General features: G+C 42.7%; 1 protein-coding gene across 3 annotated transcripts in view; it reads right to left on the reverse strand.

The window, feature by feature from the left end:
* The window catches only part of VSNL1 (visinin like 1), a 92076-nt gene extending 65647 nt beyond the window's left edge, over positions 1–26429 (reverse strand). The window contains exon 1 of one of the 3 annotated variants that reach the window (XM_086743210.1): positions 26314–26429. The gene's annotated coding sequence lies outside the window, so the exon portion shown is untranslated. Of the gene's footprint in view, positions 1–25316; positions 25373–25657; positions 25794–26313 lie in introns of those variants that run through there. The other 2 variants (XM_086743212.1, XM_086743211.1) reach the window with 2 other exon arrangements.
* Positions 26430–26664: the final 235 nt, after the last annotated feature.

Consider the following 26664-nt stretch of genomic DNA (forward strand, 5'->3'; position numbering starts at 1 on the left):
TTTTTTTAACTTTAAAGAGATGCTTGCTTTTCAGATTACTTTCTATAATGCTGTATTCCTAGGACACACAGTTCTGGAGTTATCTTTTTGGCAATGACAGGAAAAGGTGAGTAGAAAAAAAATGCTAGTAAGATTTTTGATCTGGACATGAGTGCATGTAGAATTCCTTCAGCAAGGCACATGGGAAGCTGTTACAAAAGATCAGCTCTAGGACAGGCCATAACAATACAACCAACAAAAGAGAAAAAAGCAACATTGATGTAGATACAAACATGAAAGAAAACAAATGAAAGCTATATAAACATTTAAATTATGAAATTATAAATGTCACAAAAAATACTGGCTGAATTCCTTGAGTTTATCATCCACCAGGATAAAGCAATTGATGGAGGTTGCTAAGCACAGACAAGCTGACTCAGAAATCTTTTCAAAGGTCTAAAAATTGCAAATCTAAATCACTAGCCTGCAGTTCCATTAAATGGTCTAGGAAAATAAAATTTTGCTCTGATTCATTGCCCACCTATGGCAGATAAGAACTCCCTGGGAAAACTACTTTAGAAAAGCTAGCAAGAAAAAGACATTACTATAGGCATGGAAAGCATGACATCTAACTCTAATTCCCAAGGGGCAGGATGTTTTTTCCTAGCTTAGGGCTGTCTGTCGCTGAATTGCCTTTGGAAATATTTGAGGCTCACGGATATGGACTACAAAGGTGCTGGATAGAAAAGGACAAATAATCACAAAAAAGACAGTTCCACTTCAAAGCTGAGTTGAACTTGCTGACACAACCTTGAGGGTCTTGCTGAAGCCGATCAGGGAGCATCTCTCCAAGTTGAGGGGGAATTGCTGGAGATAACAGGCAAGGACCAAGAGCCTGGAGAGCATTCAGACGGCTGGGCCTTTCACAGTAACTGATGCTCCCAAGTGACAAGAGACAGCAGTGGGTGAAATATTTTTATTCCCAATCATGATCCTAAGCAGCTGCAACTGCATTGACAGCTACCCTGAACTATTTAAGCCTGTAGAATCTGGAAAGCTAGAAATATCAAACATTGCCGTCCATTGCATTACCTCATGATTACTTCACTCATCGCTGGAGAATGTGGAGGTGAAAAGGTTTATGATAAATAATGGCTGTTGTTCTCTCTCTCTTCCAGAGGCTGGGAGTGACTTTGAGGATGATATAATCTCTTTTATGTTTCTTACACTTCTGCAATAAGGTATACACATTAAACTGCTGCTAAGAAAGAGCAAAAATGTCTTGGATGATAAATAGAAAAATATCCTTTCTTTACAGCAAATGCCATCTTCACCATTTAATTGCATCCACAGTTTTTTTTTAATTGCAAAAATGACCCACAACTTCTGTATATGAATATAACATTGTATATGAATATAACATTACAGCGGGATTGAAATCACCTGGTTTTAACGCTCAAATTTTGGTGTCTACACTAAGATAGTCATTCAGGCCAACAGAGACACAGTCATCTCCAGACAGCGATTCAGCAACTTGATCTAAGACAATTCTCCTAGGAGGGGATGAGTCATACTTTGGAGGTGCTGTTCTCTCTCCATTGGCTCTCCAGACTATCATGCCTAATAATCACTGATTGAATTAGCTTTCCTGAACTTGTGTGATCCCTTTTTGACCACATTTATATCTTGGTCTCCACAACATCCTGTGGCAATCAGTTTCATAATTTAATTAAACGCTATACAATAATTTCACTGGTGACCCTATTTCTTACACTGTGAGAAACAGTGACTATTTCTTATTCAGCCGCTCCTCATCAGTCATGAAACAGCCAGACTCTGTCTAGCCTACGCTCCATGTTCCTAACCAACTTTACTCCCTGTTTCTAGACTTTTTACAATTCTACTAACTCTTTCTCATACAAAAGACCATAATTACAGATAGGATGCTCCATATGCTTATACAGTAGAATATTTTCCTAATTTTGTCCTAGTGCTTTCTAGCCATTTAAACTGCTACTTGTCATGAACTAGTAATTTCAGAGATCTATCCTCAGGAATGTCCAGTTCCTCTCCTGATTTCTACCAGTTAATCTATAGTCATCAATATATTTTGTCCCACACACATTGGCTTCCTCTTATTGCCTACGAATTCACCTGTCATTTTATCTTCCCAGTATTCAGTATTACCTTATCATGCTGCAGCACTTTATAGTCAGATTTAAATCTGACTGTTACAGGGAATCTCAAATAATAAGCAAAATTTCTCACTTCACTAGTGTCGTAGTTCAGCCCCGATCGGGACCAGACTACGCAGTCTCTCTCTCACTCCCCCCACCCTCTGAGAGAATAGGAGGAGATGATATAAGGAAAATGGCTCGAGGTTTGAGATAAGGACAGGGAGAAATCCTTAAAATTACCATTACGGGCAAAACAGACTCGACTTGGGGAAAACTATTTATTTATTTCTAAAATTAGCAGGAGAATGAGACAGAGAACAAGATAACCTCCATCCACCCCTCCCTCTTCCCAAGCTTAACATTATCTCTACTACCTTCCCCTCCCGAGCAGCACAGGGGGGAAGAGGGAATGGGGGTTGCAGTCAGTTCATCATACGTTGTTTCACGCTGCTGCTTCATGGTTGGGGGAAGAACTCCTCACATTCCTCCCCTGCTCCATCGTGGGGTCCCTCCCACGGGCCACAGTCCTTTGTGGAACTGCTCCGGCGTGGGTCATCTCTTCCACGGGTGCAGTCCCTTCAGAACAGCTGTCCCAGTGGGCCGTCCACGGGCCACAGCTGCCTTCAGGCATCCACCTCCCCCGGTACGGGGTCCTCCATGGGCTGCAGGTGAATCTCTGCTCCTCTGTGGACCTCCACGGGCTGCAGGGGGAAAACCTGCTCCACCATGGTCATCACCACAGGCTGCAGGGGAATCTTGGCCAGGAGCTGCATTACTCCTCCCCCTCCTTCTTCACTGACCTTGGCGTCTGCAGCCGTTCCTCACAACAGGCTGGTAGATGTCTCTCAGGATCTTTTTTACATCTTATTCACTTCTCATCTCCTCTCCACTTCTTGCAGCCGGGCCGGACCGAGTTGGGCCCAGTCGGCTGCCTGGTGAGAGGCCAGAGGGTGAGGCCTGCAAGGCCCATGAGGCCTGTGCCTCCCCCTCTGTGCCTCTGCCCCCACTCAGCTTCTTCACATCTTCTCTTCTCCCTTTTTTTTTCTGTTTTCCCCTTCTTAAATACGTTATCGCAGAGGCGTTATCACGGATCATTCTGCTACCAATTGGCTTGGCCTTGGCCAGCAGCGGGTCCGCCCTAGGCCTGGACAAGTCCACTGAACAAAGGGGAGCGACTTCTAGCAGTTTCCTACAGAAGCTACCACCTTAGGCCCCCCCTCACTAAACAAAACCACGACAACTAGTCAACTCCACAAATCATTTATGAACATATTTCATTTTTTCTTCTCCACTCTCCATGAATTGTAAAAATATGTGATAACTCTTTTTATGCCTACTATGTTTTACCATATTATGCATCTATAAGTAAGTAAGACAAATTAATTAGAAAATTCAAAACTATATAGAAGATGGCTTAAGCACGTTGCTATTGTTAAAGGCTAAAAACTTGATAAAACGTGTCATAGATTCATGTATTTTAACAACCTGGGAAGAAGTGTTGTGATCATTTAGGATGGAAATAGCAGAATTTCACAAAGTCCTGATTCATCTCCAGTCTTTGTCATTGAACAAGAGCACAGTAGGCACCCAGTTTGATTTAAAGCTTTAAAACAACAGATAATCTACCAGGTCCGTAGATGGATCAGGTCCTGCTTATGCTAAATGCTGCACTGGTAGAGCTGTTAAATCTCTCTGGTGTAGTAATATAGGGGAAAAATTAAAGGAAATTAAGGACACAGCTTAGGAATAAGGTAAACAGTGGAATAAAATAAAATAACAAAAAATCCTCAAATCCCCAAAACCCAGCAGCAAGAAACAGTGTAATCTTAAAAGCTAATAGTGGCACTTGCCAGGAGCTTGGAACAGGTAGTAAATCAAATCAGAGGACACAATATAAAAACTAGGGGCTGCCAGAAGGCAAAGAATTGTTTCAGCTGGTTATAGTTGTAGCACTTTTTTTTTCTTTCCTTTTTTTTTTTTTTTCCTGAATTACTCCAAAAAGAGAACCTGTTACAGAATCCCCTCTGGAACTGAACAAGACTCCAAATGATGGACTTTTGGTAGCAAAGTTTTTCAATCTCCAAGACAAAAGGGAATATAGAACAATATTCAGGAAATCTGCCTGCTTTTTCATGGTGGAAGAAATCCCTTCATCCTTCCTGACTAGAACAGCCCCATTAATAAGGCCAAGCAAAAAGGGAGAGGAGTGAGCATATGTCAAGAAACAGATTCAGGGAAAAGGACCAAAAATCTCTTCTCTCACTTAACGAAAAAAATGCATTCTATTCTGTGGGAAAATGTGTGTATCTTGGAATGCAAAAATGTAGACTTCAAGGTAAGTGGTGAAAGGAGACAGATTTACAACGACAGGTAAGGACGTCCATGGGTCTGGACTGCTGGCTGATATAGATGCTGTTATCTAATTGCTTTGGTTCGTTTCTGCTCAAGTAAGTCAAGGTGACGTTCAGCATAAATGTATCAACCGTCTCTCCAGCAGCTTGAGTGCTCTTATGAAATCTCACCAAGTACCTAAATAGCTATGCAAATCACATCTGAAGTATTTAGTTGCTGCATTCCCTGCCCAAAACGCAACTTAAACTCTGTCACCTCTACTTTCTAAGAATATGACACCAGCATACAAAGCAGGCCAGGCACTGAACTTTCTGATGGTAGCCTGTGCATCCACGCCTTGTTTTACATGGTACCACTTCTTAGCAATTCGAAGGTCTCAATTTCTCACGCACTGCCACTGTGAAACATTCAGGTTGGCATTTGATTCTCCATAAAAATAGCCAGGCACATGAATAATCATATGTCATATTAACATTAGTCCTGGGGAGCCGCCAGTGCCAAGCTGTGAGCGCACATTAACAGAGCAGGGTAAGGAACGTGTCTGAATAACCCAGTGAAATTACTGCCTATAATGTTGCTGAGAAACACCACCACCTATATAGACATACATACGCAATAAATATAGGCTAAGCTGGTTTTATTATGCAGACGTGCTTAGCGTTAAGAGTGCCTACACAGTATTACCATGGCCCTGCTGTCAGACAGACAGTTAGGTAACAGCAAATTGATTGTGAATCTCGCTCCCTCTTCTTCCTCCTCATCTAAATCTTTTCCCTGTACCTTTGGCTTCCTCTCCACCCTGGTAGTTCACTTGCCAAGCCAGTCCCAGTAAATCGGTACCAGCTCAGCCTGACTCTTTCTCCCACTTTCCTTCTCTGCCTCCTTCCTACCTGGCTCTTACTCCCTACCCAATGCCAATTGTCATCACCCCTCGTGTTTTATCTGCACTTTTTCTTTTCCTTTTTTTGCTTTTCAGCAAAAGCAGTGACAGCAGCTATGTTAATAGCGTGCAAGGTGTACACATAAATTAAAAAAAAAAAGCGGTAGGCTTGCTTAAGCTGCGGAAAAATTCATCTGGGCAACATCTTATTGACATTTCAACAATCTTGGCATCTTCAGGCACAAAGATAAGACAGCCACTCCCAAAGAGCAGAGAGGGATGGATGCCCAGGCTGCCAGCAGGGCTGTCAGCATCTCACAGAGCGGCAGCTGCCGAACGGGAGGGACTCGGGGCAGGCCTCCGCATGTTTACATGCTGCTGCATGCTGTACAATATTTGAGAGCATTTCAAGTTAAAAAGCAGGTTGTAAAGCTAACTGTATTATGCAGCTTATAACTTTGTTGTGTAAAGCTTAAACAGTCCAAAGCAGCCACCCAAGAAACACCATGATTTACAGGCGCGAGACACAGATGGAGGGAGAAAGGGAAGACTGGTAAAAACATCTCCCTCAAATGTGAGCAAATGTGCAGGATTTGTACGTGTATGTGTACTCCTTCGACTACCCGAAACTGCTGTGGACTAGTTGGAGGAGAAGACACAGAGCAGAGCTGGCAGTGGGCAGGAAGAGCAGCAGCAACGGTGAGTGAGACACGCAGCACAACGTTTTCAGATCCTGCATGGTCTTGGTGAATCAAATCACCTAAAAAGTGGGACAGGAGGAAGAAGTGTGGGAGGAGTTGCTATCCCTAAGGGAAGAGATTACTTTTGATATCCTCAAGTAGAAAAAGAGAACTCAAGTTATAGAGAGAGAGGTTGTTACTTATATTTTCTACGTGTTATTCCAGATCTCTTCTTCTCTCCTCAGCCCTAACAAAGCAGCGTTGAGTGAACCTATTTATGTGTCACTTATAGCAGACATCTCTGTCCACCCATCTCATTGCCTAGGTTTCTAGGTGGAGGCTTGAACTGGTTTTGTTTGGTTGGCTGGTTTTCCCAGAATAAATGCAGAAATGAACTTGACTCTTGCTGCTGCCAGTCTGCCCTGATAAAAGGATAAAATGGAAATGGAAAAAGCATTGGAGTCAGAGATGTCACTTGTATTTGTACTTTCTCTTTTAAAAACTAACGATATTTCTCAAAAAAACTTTTCAGAACATCTAGGAAAAACCTTTTTTAAGGTTAAGAGGAACAATCAATTTGTTCCTCTGCTCTGCTTGCCATATAGATCTGTTGCCAAAGAAAAAGGGAAAAAAATCTTAAATCTGACAGGCATGGGAAAGCCCTGAGGAGCTGCAATCCCCCAAACAGCCAAACAATTACTATCCTGAAATTTCCATTAAATTAATGCCTGCCACCAAACAAAGCCACTCAACAGTCTGCTGATTCTTCACTGATGTCACACTTCTACTCTATTTCAGTATCGGTGCTCCAAACTTTCTTAGAAACACTATTTTTCCCTAACTTGAAAGGAGCCAGGTTGATTTATGACTCAGAGAACCTGGCCAGAATCCAGAAGGACATCAAACTGCCAGTCTGTAACTTAATCTGTTCCCTCAATAAACTGAACTCAAATGTTTTTTTTTTTTTAATTATTATTAATGATAACAGCAAATAACAAAAATCAGTTACAATTTTTAAAACTTTCATTGACCATGGACAACAGAAAACTGAGCAGTTGTACTATTAATGCCAAACTATTGAAATGATTGCAAAGAAAACCAAGAGAAGACTGTTTTTCTCTTACACAGCATCCACAAATCACGCACAGAATAATAACAGGGAAGTTATTGTACAGTCAGTAGCAGCGAACTTGATTAATCCAGGTTATTTCTACATGGGTGGTAGCCATTAGCAGTTGTATATCTAATCTAAACTAGTCATCAAGGCTCCAATGTGCGATGGAGAGAAACAGGCACCTAGCTCACCAAGAGGCAATTCATCCCAAGCTAAAAGTATATATACAAGACAAGTGGGATTAATTGCTTTCTGGAGATGCCTACTCTTGTTTGACTAACGAGAAAGCCTACGCAATTAATTTAGACTAAACATTTAGCTTCTAGACTGCTAGAATGGCATGAAAAACAATTCCACCCCTTGAGCTCAGACTCTCTGCCTTGAGCCGACTCTCCCAGTTCAGGGCCAGAGCCTTCAGCCAAGCTGTGCTTCAGTCCTCGTGACCCAAACCTAGGTACGAGTGGGCAGTGAGGAAGCAGTGGATCTTGGCTGAACTTGTGGGACAAAATACCAGCTCAATGTTACAGCAGCCTCTGTGCAGACTCTTCCCAAGGAATTGTCTTTCTGCCAATACAGCCAGTTACCAATCTGTTTCAAATAGCTCTTTTTTGGGGTCCAGCTTTACTAACAAAAATCACACAGCTTTATGTTCTACGATTTCTCTGGCCCTTGGATGGCCATTGTCATACATTCATTCAATTAACAAGCTTCTCTTGGATGAAAAATGGGGAATATAATAACTTGATTATTTTTGAAGGTGTTTTAAATACTTTTGAGAGGTTAGTATCATTGACTTGCTGAGACTTCCATGGGGAATGGCTTAGCACCAACCAGCTCCAGTCTTTGGTAATTCATATATAGGGAAGAACACAAGCATTTCTACAGTAATGTATTTCTATAATTCTATAAACTCATTTTGTATGAAGGTATCAGTAAAAGATAACTTTAGAAAATAGCATCCATCTGGTGTACATATGGAATTAGTTATAACATCCCCACTGCATCTACAATGCTTAGTTTCAAGCACCAGGACACAGGTAGATATCCTGTAAGTCCTGCTTCTCCAAACAGCACAGGTCATCTTGACATTTAAAGAAGACTAAGTTAGTAGGCATCTAAGCACAGTGTAAATTAATTAAACTGATTGAAGCAAATCCAGCCACACCCAAGGGTCCCAGTTCAGACAGCGTATAACTCTCTTTACTTCCAGGTCTCGTGACATATTTGTCTAGATTCTTACTTTTCTTAAAAGAATTATCCTCTGAATATAGAAATGGTGTGCAATCATTGTTAACCTCCGCCTTAGTTAAGCTTCTTTGATTTGCTTTCACCCATGACATATACTCACTTTGTCCTTGCTTTTGCTCTCTAAAGCAGTTTATAAAACTTGAAAAAAGGACTGCTTTGTATCATATGGAAAATAACTGTGCTGTAAGGAACAATACCAAGGCTGAAAAGCCTAAAATTAGACCTGCAAGCTTTGCTTTCATTGGCAGCGATGTGTGCGCATTCATATTGTCCCAATCCCACATTCTACCTCTTCTATTCTTGCAAAACACACTACTTTGTGAAAAACACTGAAGTTTAAAATTAGCAAACCTCTCTGATTCAAGGGTATACTGACCTTGGCGCCGGGTTACTTTAATCACATTCACCTTTAGGTTTTAATAGTGAATTAGAGGATCAGCTTATTTTCAAAAGCACTGGCAACGAAAAAGCATTTGCAGAACAAAAAGCTGAACATCCCTGAAACGGTGCCTGGAATAATCCTGTAATTTCCAGGTTGGTTTATTTTTTTCCCTCCTAAGGAAACTCAAACGCAAATCTAACAGCTGTATTTTTCTATCCTGAAAGCAAGCTAGTGAGGGGACAGGCATTACATAAAGTGGCTGGTGCTGGGCAACATGGGACTAACAGGGATAATTTAGACATAACAGGTCAGTATCTACGCTACACCCATTCTCTTCTCAGCTACATCCATTCAGTTCCCACTACAGTCAACAAGGGGAATAACTAAGAACAAAATGTATCCAAAAGGTCAAACTTCATGGATTTTCAAATGAAGAAAGTCATCGAGAGGCTAAAGTGAAACCGATGCTAGCTACCGCCTTAAAGATAATGCAAGCTGTTGCTAGCGTAGTGTTTATTTTGAGTGTCTCCTCATAGAATTTCAGGATAAAATATGAGATTGGCAGTGAGCCTGAAGGGGGTATAGGCAGCACAGTCCAATTTCAACAGACTATCAAGATCAACTGTTGGGAGCTATTTTAGAGGCTTATGGCTACAGCTCACTCCGAAGCGCAGTGTTATTAATATTTGTACAACACTATAGTATAAACAGCAAAACTATATCCACCACCTAGGTACCTGTGGTATGCTCTGACAGAGCACTTTTTAGATAACTGAATACCATTAAATGTGCCACAAATGCTGAGTTACAGTATTAGATACAAATGTAAGTAATGCAACAGTTATTTATCCAACAAAAAATGCTGATGCGGATCTGTAATGTAGCACTAGTGTTAATAGCCTCAGGCACAAAACCAGGGGATGATTTTCTGTCAGAAAAAAAAGAATTTAATTCTAGCACTGTTACACTGAACAAGGACCCAAATAGTTTCTTGGACTTAGGACCAGGCTAGACAAAGCTGCTCCTGAACGGCACTCAGCGTTTCCCTCTGGAAAATCTGTGGCCATAAAAAGTAATGTTTTCAAAGTAAGACAAAGAGCAGCCGCAGAATACTATTTATTTCATCACAGTGATTTTGTCAGTATTTCCTAATGTTTCCTACACCCTGGAAACTGCGTAGGCTGTCCTTCAAGCTTCACTTATCCACGCAGCAAGCTCCACGGGTCACACAATGGTATTTCAGACAATGTTGAGCTTTTGGAAAAAGAATTGAGGCTGGTTGCGTCACGGAGACAAAATGAAGGTATTAACCACCAGCTGCCTCACGAGTGGGCTGTCACAGCATGGAAACCCTGAGAAAGGTAAATACACCTTTCTCAGCGCCAGGAAGTTTTGTCCTAGTTCCAACCTCAGGATGAGGTAATTTCTTCCTGGGACAGCCCTTCTTTTGTGCCTGATTAAGCCAGGTAATTACCTCCTGGATCTTGTGGGTAGGAACACGATGTGCAGTAAGTTCATTTATGGAGCTGTAGTTTCAGTCTCAGGCTTAGCTTTCTATTCTTCCATATGGAGAGTTGCTTTTACTGGCTTGACAGCTGCCATCTTGCAAGTTTCTGTAATTCTTCCAAACTCTTCTAATGACTCAATCACTACATACATGTCTATACTTGAATATAGTTCAGAATAAAATTGGTAGTGCATAGGAACTATAAAAAGTATTCCTGAAAAATGTGAGGTAATAACACTCTCATCCCTTTCTTATTCTTCAAAAAAGCATTTTATTAACATAGTTACGTTTCCAAAGAATAACAATTTTCTAGACTAAGAGTATCTACACACAGAATTATTTCTGAAGAGCTTTTCCCCAAAGAACATCAAGAACAGGAGAGCTCCTCTTTGCTATTCACTTTGCTACTTAAAGGTGATCTCTCCTTCTACACAGAAGGTATAAGATCCACGGACCTACATACTTACAGAAAGAAATTATATATTATCTATTATTGATTGTAATGGATAATAAATAGTGAAATTGATTCTACTGGGATTTTATCAGAAGTACACTGGAAGGAGAATAACAGTATAAAAATAATCAAAATTTATAAAGATTCTGCAGTAAACTGTAGAATCCTTTTTAAAAGATTTAAATTAAATTAAAACTAAATTAAATCTGCTTTGAAAGATTCCCCACAGATCCCCACACAAGCTATGCACACTGGTGCTGAACACTTTATAAATATTATATACTCCATACTACACCATATAGAGGTTCTGCACAGAGACAGAAGGCAGCATTGCAAATTTCTTCATGAATAATGTAGAGAAAAGTAAGTTAGGCTCTTCTGGAGCCAACTGACAGAGCAGAGGTAATGGCACGATATCCTGAGTCTGTGTGTAAAATAGCTGAGTCAGACACTTTTCCTCAAAGCTTCACACAGACCTTGGGGAAATAGGAGGTTAAACTTGTGACCTGGGCATAATTGACGTGAGATGTTTATTTCTCAGGAAAAATGGGTTATCATTCAAGCTGTCTGTGGTGTCTTCAGGTCTTTATTCACTTGGAGTGTCTTCATGGTAGGTGCCAGCTGTCATTAAACCCGTGGGTGCTGAGGCGAGTTGTGTTCTGGAGAGCCAAGGTGCCCCAGCTCCCAGGCACGTCCCCAGGACAGCTTGCCCCAGCCTTGGTGTCAGCAGAGACTTGGTGTCAGCCGGCTGTGCCCACACCAGACGCAGAACCAGGACCTCAGCAGCATCCTCTGTGCTTTACTCCATGCTATCCATTCCTCAACCGAGGAAGCAGTTACCTCACTCCAAAGTAGTCTAGACATGAGCTAATATATATACAATGCACAGGAGATTATTACCTGACACAAAACCAGAAGAAACCATCTGATAACAGAAAAAATGTAGACGGGTTGAGTACGCTTCATGCTAGTGAATATATTCCCAACATAATCTCCTTTTTGAACAGCTACTTCATCTGCTCACTGTAGGTGAAAGGGCTGCTTGGTGCTTTATACCAGGCTTATTCTGCCTTTCTGCTACTGGAGGCTTGCTTTTATTTTGGCTGAGTGGAAGGAAGATTTGGAGAAATCCTTGCAGGAATGGCAGAGTGCAGGGAGCTGCCTTGCCTGTTAATCAATGGATGCTGCCCGGGAAGAGAGGCAGGATGAGCACCGCTTCCTCCCTGCCTGTTCCTCTGCTCCCCTGGGAACAAGCAAAATTGCAGTGACACACTAAGGCATGTGCTGTCAAAGTGCCTCAGGCAGAAAAATTAGCAAAGTATCAAGGGACTGAGCCCGTTTAGCTAGCCATAGGATGGAGGGCTGTTTCAGCTGAAGACTGGAACCCTAAACCCTACTTTTAATTTTTTCACTTCAAGCGATAAAAAGTCCCGTTGAATGGTCTGAAGATACCAGAACAGAATAAAACCGGCAAGCTCTTCTGCTGAAGAACAACCAGACTGTGGAGTTCTACTTTCAGAACACACCCCTAAGCTGAAAAGCTTGCTGTCCGAGCTCCAGAGCCTTGCAATGCTGAAAAAAAATGGATAACCAAATCTTACACATGGCAGATTTTCATCTTTTGTCTTCCATAATGTGGAGTTGGCTGAGAGCACCTAATAACAACCTAATGGTGCCTGATGGAGTTGAATTGGCTTATATCCAGTGTGACTGGTGCTCAAATGACTCCACTTTTAAATATTTTGCCATAATAATAAATGGGAAGTAATGATCACCCACAGTTGGCCAAAGAAATACAGATTTTTCAAAGGAAAAACAGGGAACACACAACTTCCCAACTATTCCATGTAAAATATATACTTACATGTTCTCCTGTTCTAGCACTTTTTAAAAACTATTTTTACCAGGTCTCAGTCTTCACATGGTCACACCCATTCCTCTCTGAAACACGCAGGAACAGGTAATAGCCACTTCTGCCAACTCTTACTGCAGTGACAAATCTCAGGCACAACCCATAGATTAACAGAATGTAACTGGTTACGCCTGTTCACTGCATTGTACTGTTCCAGTTTATTCACAGTCAAAGTGATTTCTAGGTAATGCTTCACATGTCCAAGCAGAAAAGCCACAAAGCCTGCCGAAAATGTGATTCAGCTGTAAATTATAGGAGAGCTCTACCATTTTATGGTCTGCCATAAAGCACACAACCGAGAAGAGGTCAGTTGCTGGTTTCGTTCTAAAGGATAACTTCAAATCCACACCAGAAACTGATCTGGGACTTTATTTTTCACAGTACTTTGACAATCGTGTGTGCATGAGCAATTTTCATTATGTGTAATGGAGTGCTGACACCTGTATTTTATTATGCAAAAACCTTAAAAGAAAAAACACGTCAAGGACTATGGCTAAACTGATAATTAAAACTGATGCAATAATTGTATGTAAATATAACATAGTGATGTAATCAATTCCATGTAATTAAAACCCAGTGATAACAGAGACAGGCATCTCCTTACTCTCAAAGAGCCCAGTCCGTACTCTGCAACCCACCTCCTCCTCAGCTCTCGTGCCATTAGATCATCGTTACCACACCACCACTCAACTGAGATCTCAGCAGCAAAAGCACAGGATCGTGGGAGAGATGTAAATACTTGCTTATTTCCACTTTATAGATATTCCAAAATTAGACCGGTGGTGGCCTAATAATTTAAATTTAAGGAATAACTGCTACTTTCAGTTCACTAACATTTTTATTTCATTTTTAGTTCACAAACTACATGCAAGCACTCAAGAAACTACTTGTTTCCATAAGAATTTATAAGGATAGCAAATATTTCTAACCCACACCCTCTAGTTTCATACCAAGTACCTCAGAGAGCCAAGAGGAAAGAGAAGCCTTGGGAACAGGTCACAGACAGACAACGATCATAGCTCTGTATCGGTCCCTTTACTCCATGGGAGGATGATTATATAGTGATTTTAATCTGACATAATCCAGTTCTGCTGTCAAAAAGGGTTATACTCTCTGTCATTTTTTGGAAACAACTCCTTGCCTAATGTCTTGTCTACACTCTAGGACTTGTACAGTCAGGTGTAAAGCAGGATAAGAGAAAACTTCATCCAGAAAAGAAAAAAAAAAGGTTGTTTGGGTGAGATAAACATAAAGGAATAAGTGTTAACAGGGAAGTGAGCAACAGAGAAAGCTTCCTTTTCTGACAGACACCTGATTGAGTGACCACATCAACCCAGCCTGAGAAAGGCTGCATTGGGCTGGGTGGAGAGCTCAGCCCAAGCCGGTGCCACCGTTCATCCTCCATCCAGGAACATAGATCACCTGGTGCTGGGGCAATCAGACATTGCAGTTCACTCAGGACAGAGCAGTGTCACATCAGAAGTCCACTGGGACACTGCTTTCACCCACATTTCTAGGCCTGCATCCTCATCCTTTTCAAACCTCAGATCTGATCACCCCACCAGCAGCTCTTGCACCACTCATCTCACCTCCCGATACAGAAGATAATTATCAATATGGCAACTATACCTGAACTGCAGGGGCAACTCTTTTGAGGAAGAGATTGGCCTTTAATGATGTATGGGACTGAAATACTTGTATCTCATCCGTGAAAACTTTATACAAATGCCAAACGATTTTCCACCTTGACCTGTAACAACTAGATGTAAGACTTCTTGAGGTTTTGTCCAACTTCTTTCACATTAGCAGTGCAAACTGAGTTCTTCCCATGAAAGGACCTGCACTATAGCACTGTGATCAAGCAAACAGGTAAAACATGGTCTACAATTCACTATGAGAATCAGAGTCTTGGATTCTATTGTCCACTTTGCCATCAGTTTTCTAAAAGCTCTTGGACAAGTCAAGTTTCTGCCTTCTGCTTCATCATTTAATACGATGTGAATGAAATCATGTTGAATTCTATAAATTTGCCAGTTCTGTAGGTGTCACATCCTATTCAAAACTGACATCAGTGGTAAAAAACTACATGGCACATAAATACAAATGCAAAACAATGAGCAACTTGTCATTTAAACACTTCAAAACCAGGACTCCAAACTTACAGCTTTTTACTGCAGAAAAGCAGGATTTTCAAAAGCAGCAGTTCAGTCATAAGATCAATGAATCATATGATGAGAGAACATATAAAGTCTCATGCAAATGCTTCACATTTTATTTTTCAGTCCTTCTCCATTTCATGTCCCAAATGCCTCTAGATGAGTAAATTCCCCTGCACCCACACAGAACTCACTGCCAAAGGGAGCCTGCACAGAGGCTGTTTCTCTGGTCATTTTTAGGACTTACTTATATGTGACCAAAAACCATCTCCATTCCCCTTCTTCTTTCCCAACAGCTACACCTATCACCCATGCCACACATCCATACAAGCAAAGTTCTCACAGCTCAGCCAGCTACCTACCGGCACCTCAGTAAGTCTTTCCCTAAGCACCTAACTCAGATGCTTCTGCTCTAGCACCGTTCTGGTACAGCCTGGCTATCATTACATCTGAAGAAGCAGTTCAGAGAAGAGTGGCAAGAATCATATGGGTTTAGCACTAAATTCAATGTTTCCTGGAAATTAAAGTTTTCTCTGCAAAGTTTTCTCACAACACCTAAAAAATCATGAAATATGGTGAAACCATTGGCAATTTTCTAATTAATCACCCTTTTTGCGAGAGGCTCTCTACTCCTCAGTCTTTCCTAGATGCTAACACCTTTGCTTTCTGCTGCCTTCCAATGCTATCCTACTCCTTTTCCTCACTTCTCCCTTCCTTTTTTGATTCATTTAAAATGTCTTCTCCCTAGCACAGAAATCCTTGCAGATCTGATCCTGCCTACATCTCTGAAGTGATTCATGATCACACCTTCTCCTTTTCCCCAAGTCTCGTCTCCTTCAGGCTACGAGCTTGCTGAACAGTTACACCTACATTTCTAGTCCACTCTATGTGTTCAAACCAACAGATTTTCTCATGCATTTAAATCTCATTACTCGCAGAAGTGTTTTGGTGCTTCGGGATGGACTTTGCACTATTCAAATCCATTTCTTTATCCAATGTTTCCAGTAGGGATCTGACAGGTCAGCTGACAGAATGAGTCCTTGTATTTGTATGGCGCCGGACTTTGGTCTAGCTACTTCAGGATGCCATTGATTCAGAAAATAAATTTCCAGTTCATATTCAACTCTACAGGAATTTTTAATAATGAAGCACCGTCAAGTCATCCTCTTATTTGCTCCTACGTACTTCCTTATGTCTGCGCTTGTCAACATCGCTGCGGATGCTACTGCCCACTGATGGCATACATTTCCTTTCACCGTACAGCCACAACTAAGTCACTTCTACTGTAATTTGAATTTTTGCAGCATGGCGAATTACCAGAGCATGGTAGAAACACGGTGACTTTGCCCCTGTACTTGCTGTGAATTCAATATCTTTTTTTTTTTATTCTCCTAGATTCAACATTATAAAAGAGTACCTCATTACTCAAGTGTCTAGGGTGACACCACTAACTTCAATCCTTCAGCACAAAGGAAAAATTGGTAATTTCTGCAGATTTCTTGAAGGAAACAAAAGTACAAGACTGAAGTGGCTATTAGCTGCTGTGTAGGTATTACTAAAACTGGGAATCTCATAAATTACTGTTCTGACTGACAAAATGCAGAGTTGCAGAAATAGGGAGTACGTCAGCTGTCTCGCACTGCTTGGGACATCGCAGCCCTTCTGAATAGATCCGCACTGACAACAGTAAGCGGTTCCTTTTACTGGGCAACACTGAGAATTACAATCTCCAGATCACACTGTTACATATAATCCCAGAACAACCTTGAACGTTTCATGAACTCTTTCTTTTATCTGGAGATGAGCTGACATTGATAGATTGTTACTGGTCACAACTAATACATTGCTATGGGCAACACGGAGGCGCATCCAGCTGAAATGAGCCACGTACTGCAACACCTTGCCATTTCTGTGGAAGAAAGTGGAATTTTCAAAATGTCTATCTCCTCCTCATCTGAATACGGAATGTAAAAGACTCATTAAAACTCAGACTGTAGTTACACACAGTTATTTTTCACATATTTAAGCGGGTGAAGTCGCAGGATTTTTTTTAAATTTATTTTAAATTGACTATCTGTGTTTCATCAACATTAAAACAATAGCAGTACAAAGCACTGACACAAGTGTCTGATACTGAAACACAAATTATTATTTTATATTTACTATAGATTTTTCATGCAACAATTCAGAACCTTGTTAACTTGTTTCTCATTTATTTACAGTTACATATAATGAAAAAATCTATATTCGTGAAAAATATTTGAAGGAGGTATTAATAATCTAAAGTAATGTATCTTACAAATAGCAAATAACTAGCAAACAGTTCTCTAGCTCATTGTTGTCTAAAGAAAGCAAACTGCTTTGTGACTGAAGAACTCACATTTATAAATTTTTTAATTTTATACAAATAAATTTAAAATTTTAATAAATTAAATTTGTTAAGCTAACTATCAACACAAATGTTAAGGCATTAAGTGATATGTACATACTGACAGGAGAAATAAAAACCACAGAGTATGTTATGCTCAATTATTATAACATTTTCAGCCTCCTACATCAAATCTTCCTACCCCAACATTACACAATGCAAGAAAAAAACCAACACAGGCTGCATTCCTACTATGCAGATTTACAAGGAGCCTACAGGGTGGGCCTTGCACTAAGATGCAGGGAGTCAGGGCACTGAAGAGAGATTCAACAGAAAAAGGGGACAGGCAGAGAAAGAGCACAGCTGTACTCCACATCTGTTCACATCGTACTCTAACTTCCTACAGACGTCTCTGGGAAATACCAGTCTAGAGGCACCTGGACACAAACCCAGCTGTTTAGGACATGTTCTGGGCTGCATCCACACTGCAGCCCCTGCAGCTGGAGCAGAGCCCGTGCCTGACCCACCCTTTACCTGGCCAGCATTGCCACCACACAGAGCCCCGCCGCGGCCACGCAGAATGCGGCGTGGGCTGCGCAACCGGCTCAAGGGCAGGGAGAAGACCTGAGCACGTAAGCCATGCTAAGCGCTGGACTGCTGTGTCTGGTTTGCAGCAGGCACATCATCTATTTGGTTTAGGGGTAGTTTGAGTACATCAGCGTACTTCATTCACAATATGAAGAATAAATGCATCCTCATTAGCTGTGCAGGAGACGGACTCCGTCACTGCTGTCGGATGTGGATTGGTTCAAAGTCACTCCGTGAAGTCCCTGAACGTGCATCTTATCTTCCTGTACCCCCTACAAGTTGTCAAAATCTTAATAAAAACATGTACATTTATAGCACTGTAAATATACATACAGCTGCTCTCCCTGGAACATACACAAAGACCAGATCCTTGCCTTATAAAGCTCACAGCTTAAGAAACAAACACAAACCCACAGTTAAACTGCAAGACGAACAAAGCATCCACCATGGTGAAACACGCACAGCCAGGTATCGTTGAGAGAGAGACCCTTAGGCAACAGCAGACTTGGAACGGAATCAAAGGAGAGGGGAATCAGAGCTGAAGAGGGAGGGAAAAAAGGGATCAGTAAAAGCTGAAGGATGAGATAAGACGCAAGGCAGAGTTAGTACCTGCTGACGCTTCAGGATTACACTCTCACATAACAGAGTGGGAAGCCCACATGAGTAATGTTCACTTCTTAAACCACATAGAAACTAATATTACTTATTGATCAGTGTTTCAGTCACATCCCTTTGTGGCAGGCACTTGAGAAAAATACAAAGAATCATAACCCCTTCCCATCCTCCTATTTCCCCAGACAAGAATTAAATTAAAAACAAAACAGCCATTGAATAAAAGGGCTAAGTGCTCACGCCATAGCAAGAGACAGCTCTTGTAAACAAAACTTTTAAATGAAGAATGATAAAGGCTGCTGTGTGATCTACTTACCGTACCCGAGGAGGAAAACGGAGCCTTAGCAGCTACTTCTCTTAAACCCTCTGGCGTTTCAGTAATACAGTTGTATTATTAGAAATACAATGACAGAAGAAGGCAAGCATATTTTATCTACTTATATCGGAAAAACAGTTTGCGACACTTTGACTCTCCTCACTTAAGGATGCATAATACAAAAGATTTAACAACATAAAACATCTAATATTCTGATTTCAAGGCCAAAAAAGCATGCAAATTTCTAAATTTTCTCATTCTGCATGGATGCCAAGGACCAGACTCCAAGTCCAGTGGAGCACACGGCAGAGCATCCTTTGACCTTACAATGTAGTTGATGTGACCAGATCCAAGAGTACTAACATATCCAAGTTAGATGCAAAAAAAAATCCCACGTGGAAAATACAGGCCAAACTTTGTTAGAGGGCATTTGAGAATACAGTTCTTTTGTATAAATCAGTCTGGTTTGCAAAAACCATCAGCATGATCTGATGTTTTACATATCAAACTACAATTCCTTTTCAGGCTATCACACTTTAAAACAGAGAGCCTTTTATGCAATTCAAGACAAGCATTTCAAGACCATTCCTGAATGTCAGGACTCATTTGTAAAATTTTAAAAAAAAATGCACTTAAAACTAAAAATTATTGCTTTAAAAAAAGTACAGTATATGTTCTGTTGTAATGAAGGAACATTGACTACAGCGGTATGAATTCGTTATGTGCCGGATATCTTCATAGTCTCACAAATAAATTTTTGCAGCATTATTCATTATGTAAGCTGATTTTACTTTCAGAGCTAAGGCCTTGGAAAAATGTTCATTTTTACTAACTTTTCAAAATCACTTTTTTTTTCCTATGTATATCTTCTTCTATTAAAAAACAAAAGCATTTTAATTCCAACTACTAAATAATATCCCAAATTTCATTCTCTAAGAGTCTTCAGTTACTTCGTATTTCTAAACATAGTAGATAAGAGTACACAGAAATATGCTGTATTCTAAGAGCTTTTATAAACAAGATGTTCTAATTTTAGAAGACTCCATTCTGAATAAAGTCTAATTAAATACACAGATATTCTCAAATGCAGTCCACAAAAAGGATAATATTCAGCTCTCATCATTGCCATTTAATTCCATCTTATAACAAATGATTCAATAGCTACTTTTGAGTAAAAATGTTTTCTACTAAGTGGAACACTAATCATTCATTTTTAAAAAAATCATTTCCAATAACATGCTGTCTTTGTGAAATTATTTTAGATACTAAAATCAAGTCATAGATACTTTACACACACCTGGCTCAACAAAGGACCTATTTAAGATTAATATTCTTTCAAGTGCTTCAGGGATTGATTGGCTCAAGAACTGGTAATGAAGTCCAGAACTAAGATGCAAAGTGTACACTTTAACACGAAGGATAATTAATTATTAGAAAAGCTTAGAGAGAACGGAGATAAATTTTCCATTATCTGTGGTCTTTAAATCAAGACTGATTTTTTTTTTCTTCCCCTCAAAAATATGTATATGATCCATGAACAGGAGACTAGACAGAGGCATCAATGTTACGGACTCTGCTAGACATTTGGTTAAAATTCTCATTATTATCCCTTGTAGAGTTAAACATTTATGAATCTGAAAGCTTTCACCTCTAGAATATAACCTCCTATTTAGCTACAAGTTAAAAGTAATTAAAGTAATTTTCATCAAATGGTTTAGAGCCTTATATTTATTAGTCTAAAAGCTCTGTAAATTACCGTCACAGCTTGTTTTCTTCCTGAGTATACATTTTCACTTGTACAGTGCTGACAGTATAGTCTTCATCAAAGTTTGAACAACCAAAGTAATTCCATCGTTTTTTTGTTATACCAGGTGATTCAACTCACTGGGAGTTAAACAAAATTCTACTATTTTCTTATGCCTAACTATGGTATGAAAATACCTCGGTAGCACCAAAACCAAACAAGCAAAAAAAAAGAGTTAATACACCATTTATAAGTCTTCCCACAATGGATTTCAGTTTTTAGGTCTTTTTATTAATGAACTTTGAGAAGATCTAAGTTAGTGAACAAGAATAGGCACGACTCTTTCCGATATTTAGCAGACTATACAGTGGTATAGTTGTGATGGCAAAGAAGGTGACTTTAAAATTCTTCGTCTTCCTAGCAGGAAATTGTTTTATTATAATAATCTTAAAAGATACACTTGATTACGTCAAATTATAGCTTCTTATTACCTCAAAAGTTGTAGGTTGTTGGCAAACTCAAGACTGTAGTAAACTCTTACTCTTTCAAAACAGTGAAACTGGGGAAGCTATAATACATTCTGTTACATTTGTACAATCTGGGATTGAAAATGTGTCTTAGTTAAGCCTGTTCCAGGTAGAAAATCTTCAGTAAGATCTGTAATACTTCTTTGTCCTTGATATCCGAATTTCAGAATACATCATGTTTAGGTCAACAAAAGATGCATTTCTCATCTCATTCCCCAGTTCCCCTATTTCAATTAACTGTGGTTTTACAAGTCATTTTACAAAACATACTCTGTTCCTTACCCTCCTGAAGGGAATAATCACAAAGAAAAACAGCTTGATATTTTTATAAACCCATCAGTGAAGCTGAGTATCAAACGATTTCTGCATTTTTCTCTCCTTCAGCTGCCTCCTTGAAACTACTTACTTTTTCCAACTTTCAGCTATGAGACAATCTCTAATAATCTCTACCTTAATTTCCTACATGTGCACTGTTGTCCTCTGGGTAGTATTCATATCTAAATGTGGAAAAGCTCCTGAAAGCAGAGACCCTGTGGATAATGTCCACATAAAGTTTAAAACACAAATTGAAAAAAAAATATTCTTAGCAACTTAAATCATAACTTAAAAAGCAATATGGATTTGAAGCACTACCCAGAGATTTTGTATTCCACAAACAAGTATCCTTTCTATCATCTGTTTCATTATCTTTGAAAAGGATTATAGCTATTACCCTCAGAGCAACAGTATAAAATTCAAAAGATAAGATTCTCTCTTTCTATGAATAAAGACAAGAGTTGGAGCTGAGGTAAGAAAGCGCCTCCCTGCGATGGGAGCCCATCTGGATCCTCACATTTTACAGCACTACATATGCTCACGTCTTCCCTATGCGTGCTGTACTCTTGTATCAGGCAACGCTTTCAGCGACATCACGTAGAGAAGCCACAAAGTAAGTCATGAGCTCTCCCCAGAATTAAGGGAAATAAACAAAGACGAAGATAATTGGTAAAGAGAAAAGCGATCCAAAGATGCAATTAAGACATACAAAGATCAGACGAGAAACAAAATTACACTCCAAAGGAAGAAAGAAAAACGCAAAGGACATCCCGAATGGCAAAAGGTATGCAAATACAGGTAATGTGGACCCACAAGAAAACAGGGACAGATTAAATGGTCTAGACTCATTACAGTGAAGTTTTGCTCAAAATTAGGCATGAGGAACAACGCAGGAAGACCACACGCTTGCTCTTCTCTATCAGTGTAAGAGAAAATTAAAGGAAAGGGCAGAATCCACTGGCAACCAAAAGCACTCTGAAACAAGCTTCTTTTTAGACCACTCAAATGACAAAGCGTATTTAGCCCCAGTCCACACTGGCAGAACAATATGCATTAAAAACAAAGGGATGAAGACCAGTGCTGAAAATGTTAGACACTACAGACAAGGAGCAGGGTTTCTCATGGTAAGTGCTATGTGTTTCAATTCAAAGTACTTTAAAAACAAATTTGCCTGTCATATTTTAAATTTTCTAACCCTAATTTCAGTTGGGCTACACTGCTGTTTAATTCACAATTAGAGGATGAGCCAGCATTATTTGTCCAAGTGATATAAACTTCTGGAAATCCACAGGAATCTGCAACTTACAGAACTGAATACCTAAAGTACGACTGTGTGAGGCACAGAGGCACAAAAAAACCCAGAGGAATGTACAATGCAGCCAGGCATAAAATTAGAATTCCAAACCTGAAAAACAGAACCAGAACAACAGCTTGAAAAGTAAACAATTCTGGAAGTTCCCACAACAAAGTTCAACATATCCACGTGTTTGTTAAAAAGGACCTACATCCTTAAGATTCAGATCCTGCCTGCAACTATATTGACAGTACAGACAGAAAGAAAAGTCAAGAGGGCTATACCACCCCAACACATCAAAAAGAGAAGAAACGGAGCTGTGAGAGCGCGGTACCACAGCCCGTGCCACGTTCCCTCGATAGGGGGAATGTGGAACTGGCACATAGGGCTGGCACATAGGGCTGGCAGGCACGCTGAGATCCCCAGCGCATCCCCAGAGGTGCTGCAGCCAGCAGGATGTCGCACCCTGGGACACGTGTGCATCGCCTTTTCCAAACAGCACCAAAGCCAGCTTCACTGCATCGCTTCCATCCTACGCCGCCGCCTGATTTTGGCAAGCTGAATCTGCAGCCTTCTGTTCTGCTCTGCTCTGTCCTGTCCTACTCCATCCCATCACGTCCCAGTTAGACTCTGCCACACCATTCCGGCTAGAGCACAATTTTTCTTCTGGCTGGCACTGTAGTGTGATATCAGCTATGACTCTTCTGGTAGATTACACCAGGGGAGTGCACATAGGGAACTGTAAAACGGGAGTGACAGCAGTGGGGACATCTCTGGGATTTGCTCTGCGGTTGGGAGGTTACGTAATGCTGTGACAGTCTGAAGCGGACGTTATTTGACGACACAGTTGATGTACTGTCAATAGCCGGACCTTCCAGAACACGAGGCACATGGACAAATCAGTGGTGACATTCTATGTACAGGTGTGCATTTGTGTGGGGCAAGATTAGGGCACCCTAGAAAACTGATTAAACATGGCAGTTTTATGGCAGAAAAGTTTGTGGCTAAATTTCTTTTGAGCATGAGATAAGGATTCAGTCCTTAACCAAAAGGCAGGAATAATACACAATGAAGATTAAGAACATGTTTCCTTATTTTTCCTTGGCAGCGTCATTAGCCCAGACTACTTTATGGTTTGTTTGAATGGAGAGGCAAAATGTAATTAAAGTTTTAATTAAAACTGATCGCAGTCCACAAACCTGAAATGGATAGTGCTGTTCTAACACTGTACTGGAAGACCTTTCAAGTAAACCTATGTTCTTAAATGAACAGTGTTCTTTACAGAAAAAAAAAAAACAAACCCACAACAAAACAACATTCTGTCAAGTAAAAGTGTAGTAGTGAAAATTAATGAGTCTGAAAATGTGTCATAGAAACAAACTTCTAGTAAGTATGTGTTCTGAAAGGGCCAGTGAATACGTATTTACGTATTTTACAGACCGAGCTTCCTCATATACTTATTTTTCTCTGAATGTGAGGATTTTCTTCCTTATCATATTCCCGTTAGTAAGTATATGCATCTTTTTGTTCGTGATAAAGAGGTGGCCGCACCTCTGAGAGCTGAACTTTCTAATACATGAAGGAAGAGAACGCAAATCCACAGAAACACTCGCTACAAAATATTGCTAAAAATATTTTGCCAGTAGACTTGTTGGGAGAAGTACCTGTACCTCTTAAACACATCTGTTATGTTAGCATCTTCTGCTCGAGAACATGGAATTCATTCACACATTTGGCCCTTCGCTAACTGGCCAAGGCTCTGGCGTGCAAGTAATCATATTTCAATTTTAATGAAAAGGGCAGGGTTGTTTGTAATTACCCTGTCATCTGCACGGTTTCTTTGCCGGCCCAGAAGCCTGGTGCTGTAGGCAACCGTCGCCCCGCTCCCCTTGGCCTTGCCGCACTCCTTTGCGGGGGGCGATGCGGGATTTGGGAGCGCGGCCCCTCCGCAGCGGGCGGGAGCTCCGGCTGCCCCGAGGGCTCCGCTCGGCCGGGCTCGGCCTCCCCCTCCCCGGCCCTAGGAAGGCAGGGAGCTCCGTCCCACCTCCGAAAAGCCCCTGAGCGGGCTCCTGCAGGTGCAGGGAGGGGGGTTCTGCAGTTGCATAAGATCAGCGCCCCCCTCCCGCCTTCCCCTCCCCAATCTTCGACGGTTTCTCCCCACGCCGGGGGTCGAAGCAGCCAACTGGGGCTGGGGCGAGGAAGGGGAGTGCCGGGGTTGGGGCGGGCACCCGCCCGAGGGAAGGCTCATGGGGTTGGGGACCGGCTGCAAAAGGGGTGCGGGGGGACCCTGCAGGTGGCTGCATGCAGCGAGGGGACTGACCGGCTGGGGGGGTGCGGGCGCCTCCGTGGGGCTGGGAGCGGCGGGGAGCGTTGCACCGCAGACCCGGCGGCACGGGCAGTTCCGCGGAAGGGCGCGGGTACCGGCCGTGCGTGGGAAGGAAGCGCCGGGAGTGTGTGGGGGGGTGTCCTTCCAGCAGCCCCCGCCGCGGGAAGCCCGCACCGCCCCACACCGCTCCCTCATTCCGGCGCGGCACCTCCGCACGAACAGCACCGGCCGGCATGCCTCCCCCTCGCCCCCGCACGCACAGAGCATCTTCTCGCCGACGGGCAACTCATTTTCAAACGCTGCTTGCGCGCAAAGTTGCGCCGGTCCAGCTACCCCTCTCCCCCGCAGAGCCCCCGCGCTCCTCCCCACTTCTCTTCCCCCTCACCCCACGGCTGCTCAGGATCTGCCTCAACCTGCTCCCGCTTTTGTTTTCCTGCTCTGGAAACGAAATTCTCCCTGCTGTCGTCTCTTTTACCTCCTCCTCCTCCTCCTCACGCCTTCGCGTGGGAAACGGCTTGGATCGCGCAGCAGCTTTTGTTACCTCCCCCCACCTTCATTTTCCCTCCGACCGATGCCCAAGCAAAGCGCAGGAGCGCACTCACCCCGCACCCACCCCGCACCCACCCCGCCGGCGGGGCCGGGCGAGCGCGCCCGCCTGCGAAGGCAGCCTGCGCACACCCCGCCGCTTATAGAAAAAACCGCAACAATAAAGTAAAAATTCCTTACGGGCTGTAAGAATATCGACAAAGCGATAGCAAGGACCGGGAGCGCTTCTGCCTGCCCGGTGGGTGTGATGACCTTGCGGGGACTGCTCCCGCTCTTCGGTTTCGCACGCTCTTTTTTTTTTTTTCCCTTCCCACGGGGGAAAAAAAAAAAAAAACAAACCAGGAAAACCCGACCTTTTCGCTATCTCTTTTCAAACGAAGAAAAAGCCAAACACTTCCACTTTCAGCCAAACATTTCCACGCGCAAACTGTCAAGCGGCAGATCAACGCCTCCTTTTGATGCTGTCCGTGTCTCTATCCGGAGCGATGCGGGATTCGCTTTCTTTATCTCGCAGCCCCTCACGGCAAATCGCCGCGGACACGATTTCCCTCTGCCTCGCCCCTGTAACAAGAACTCCCGCACACGGAGCCGCCCGCACCAACTTTCCCACTGAGGACGGATCCCCTCTCCGAGCGCCGCCCGCACCGCACCGCACCGCCCCGGGCAGCCCCCGCACGCACCCCCGGGAGGAAAAGCCCGAAACAGCCTCGTCCCTCCCGATCTCACCACGGGAAAGGCTCCCGCCCGCACCGAGCCCGCCGGGCGGTGGGGTGCCGAGCGCGGAGCTTGCGCCCCCACCCCCCCGCCTCGGTGTACCGCCGCGGGTGCGCACTTACAGAGCGGGCCGAGAGCTGTCCGCGGTGCGGAGGAGGGCGCTGGGCCGCGGGGTCCCGCCGGGGTGCTGGGGCCGGAGGGACGGCGCCTCGCTGCGCGCCCGCCCGCCGCTCGCGCCGCACCGCACCGCACCTCACCTCGCTGCCCACCGCCGCCGCCGCCGCCGCGCGCGCCCCCGCTCCGCCCCGCGCGCCGCCCCGCACTGCAGACCGCCGCCCCGCGCCGCGCCCGCGCACGCGCTGCCCCGCGCCCCGAGCATGCGCGCGGCCGCCCGCCACGGGCGTGAGGAAGGGGGAGCGCGGGCAGGTCGGGGCGTCGCTGTGGTGGGGAGGGACCCCGAAGGGGAGGGAGGC

This window comes from Chlamydotis macqueenii, chromosome 3, assembly GCF_036417535.1.
Source record: "Chlamydotis macqueenii isolate bChlMac1 chromosome 3, bChlMac1.mat, whole genome shotgun sequence".
Lineage (NCBI taxonomy): Eukaryota > Metazoa > Chordata > Aves > Otidiformes > Otididae > Chlamydotis > Chlamydotis macqueenii.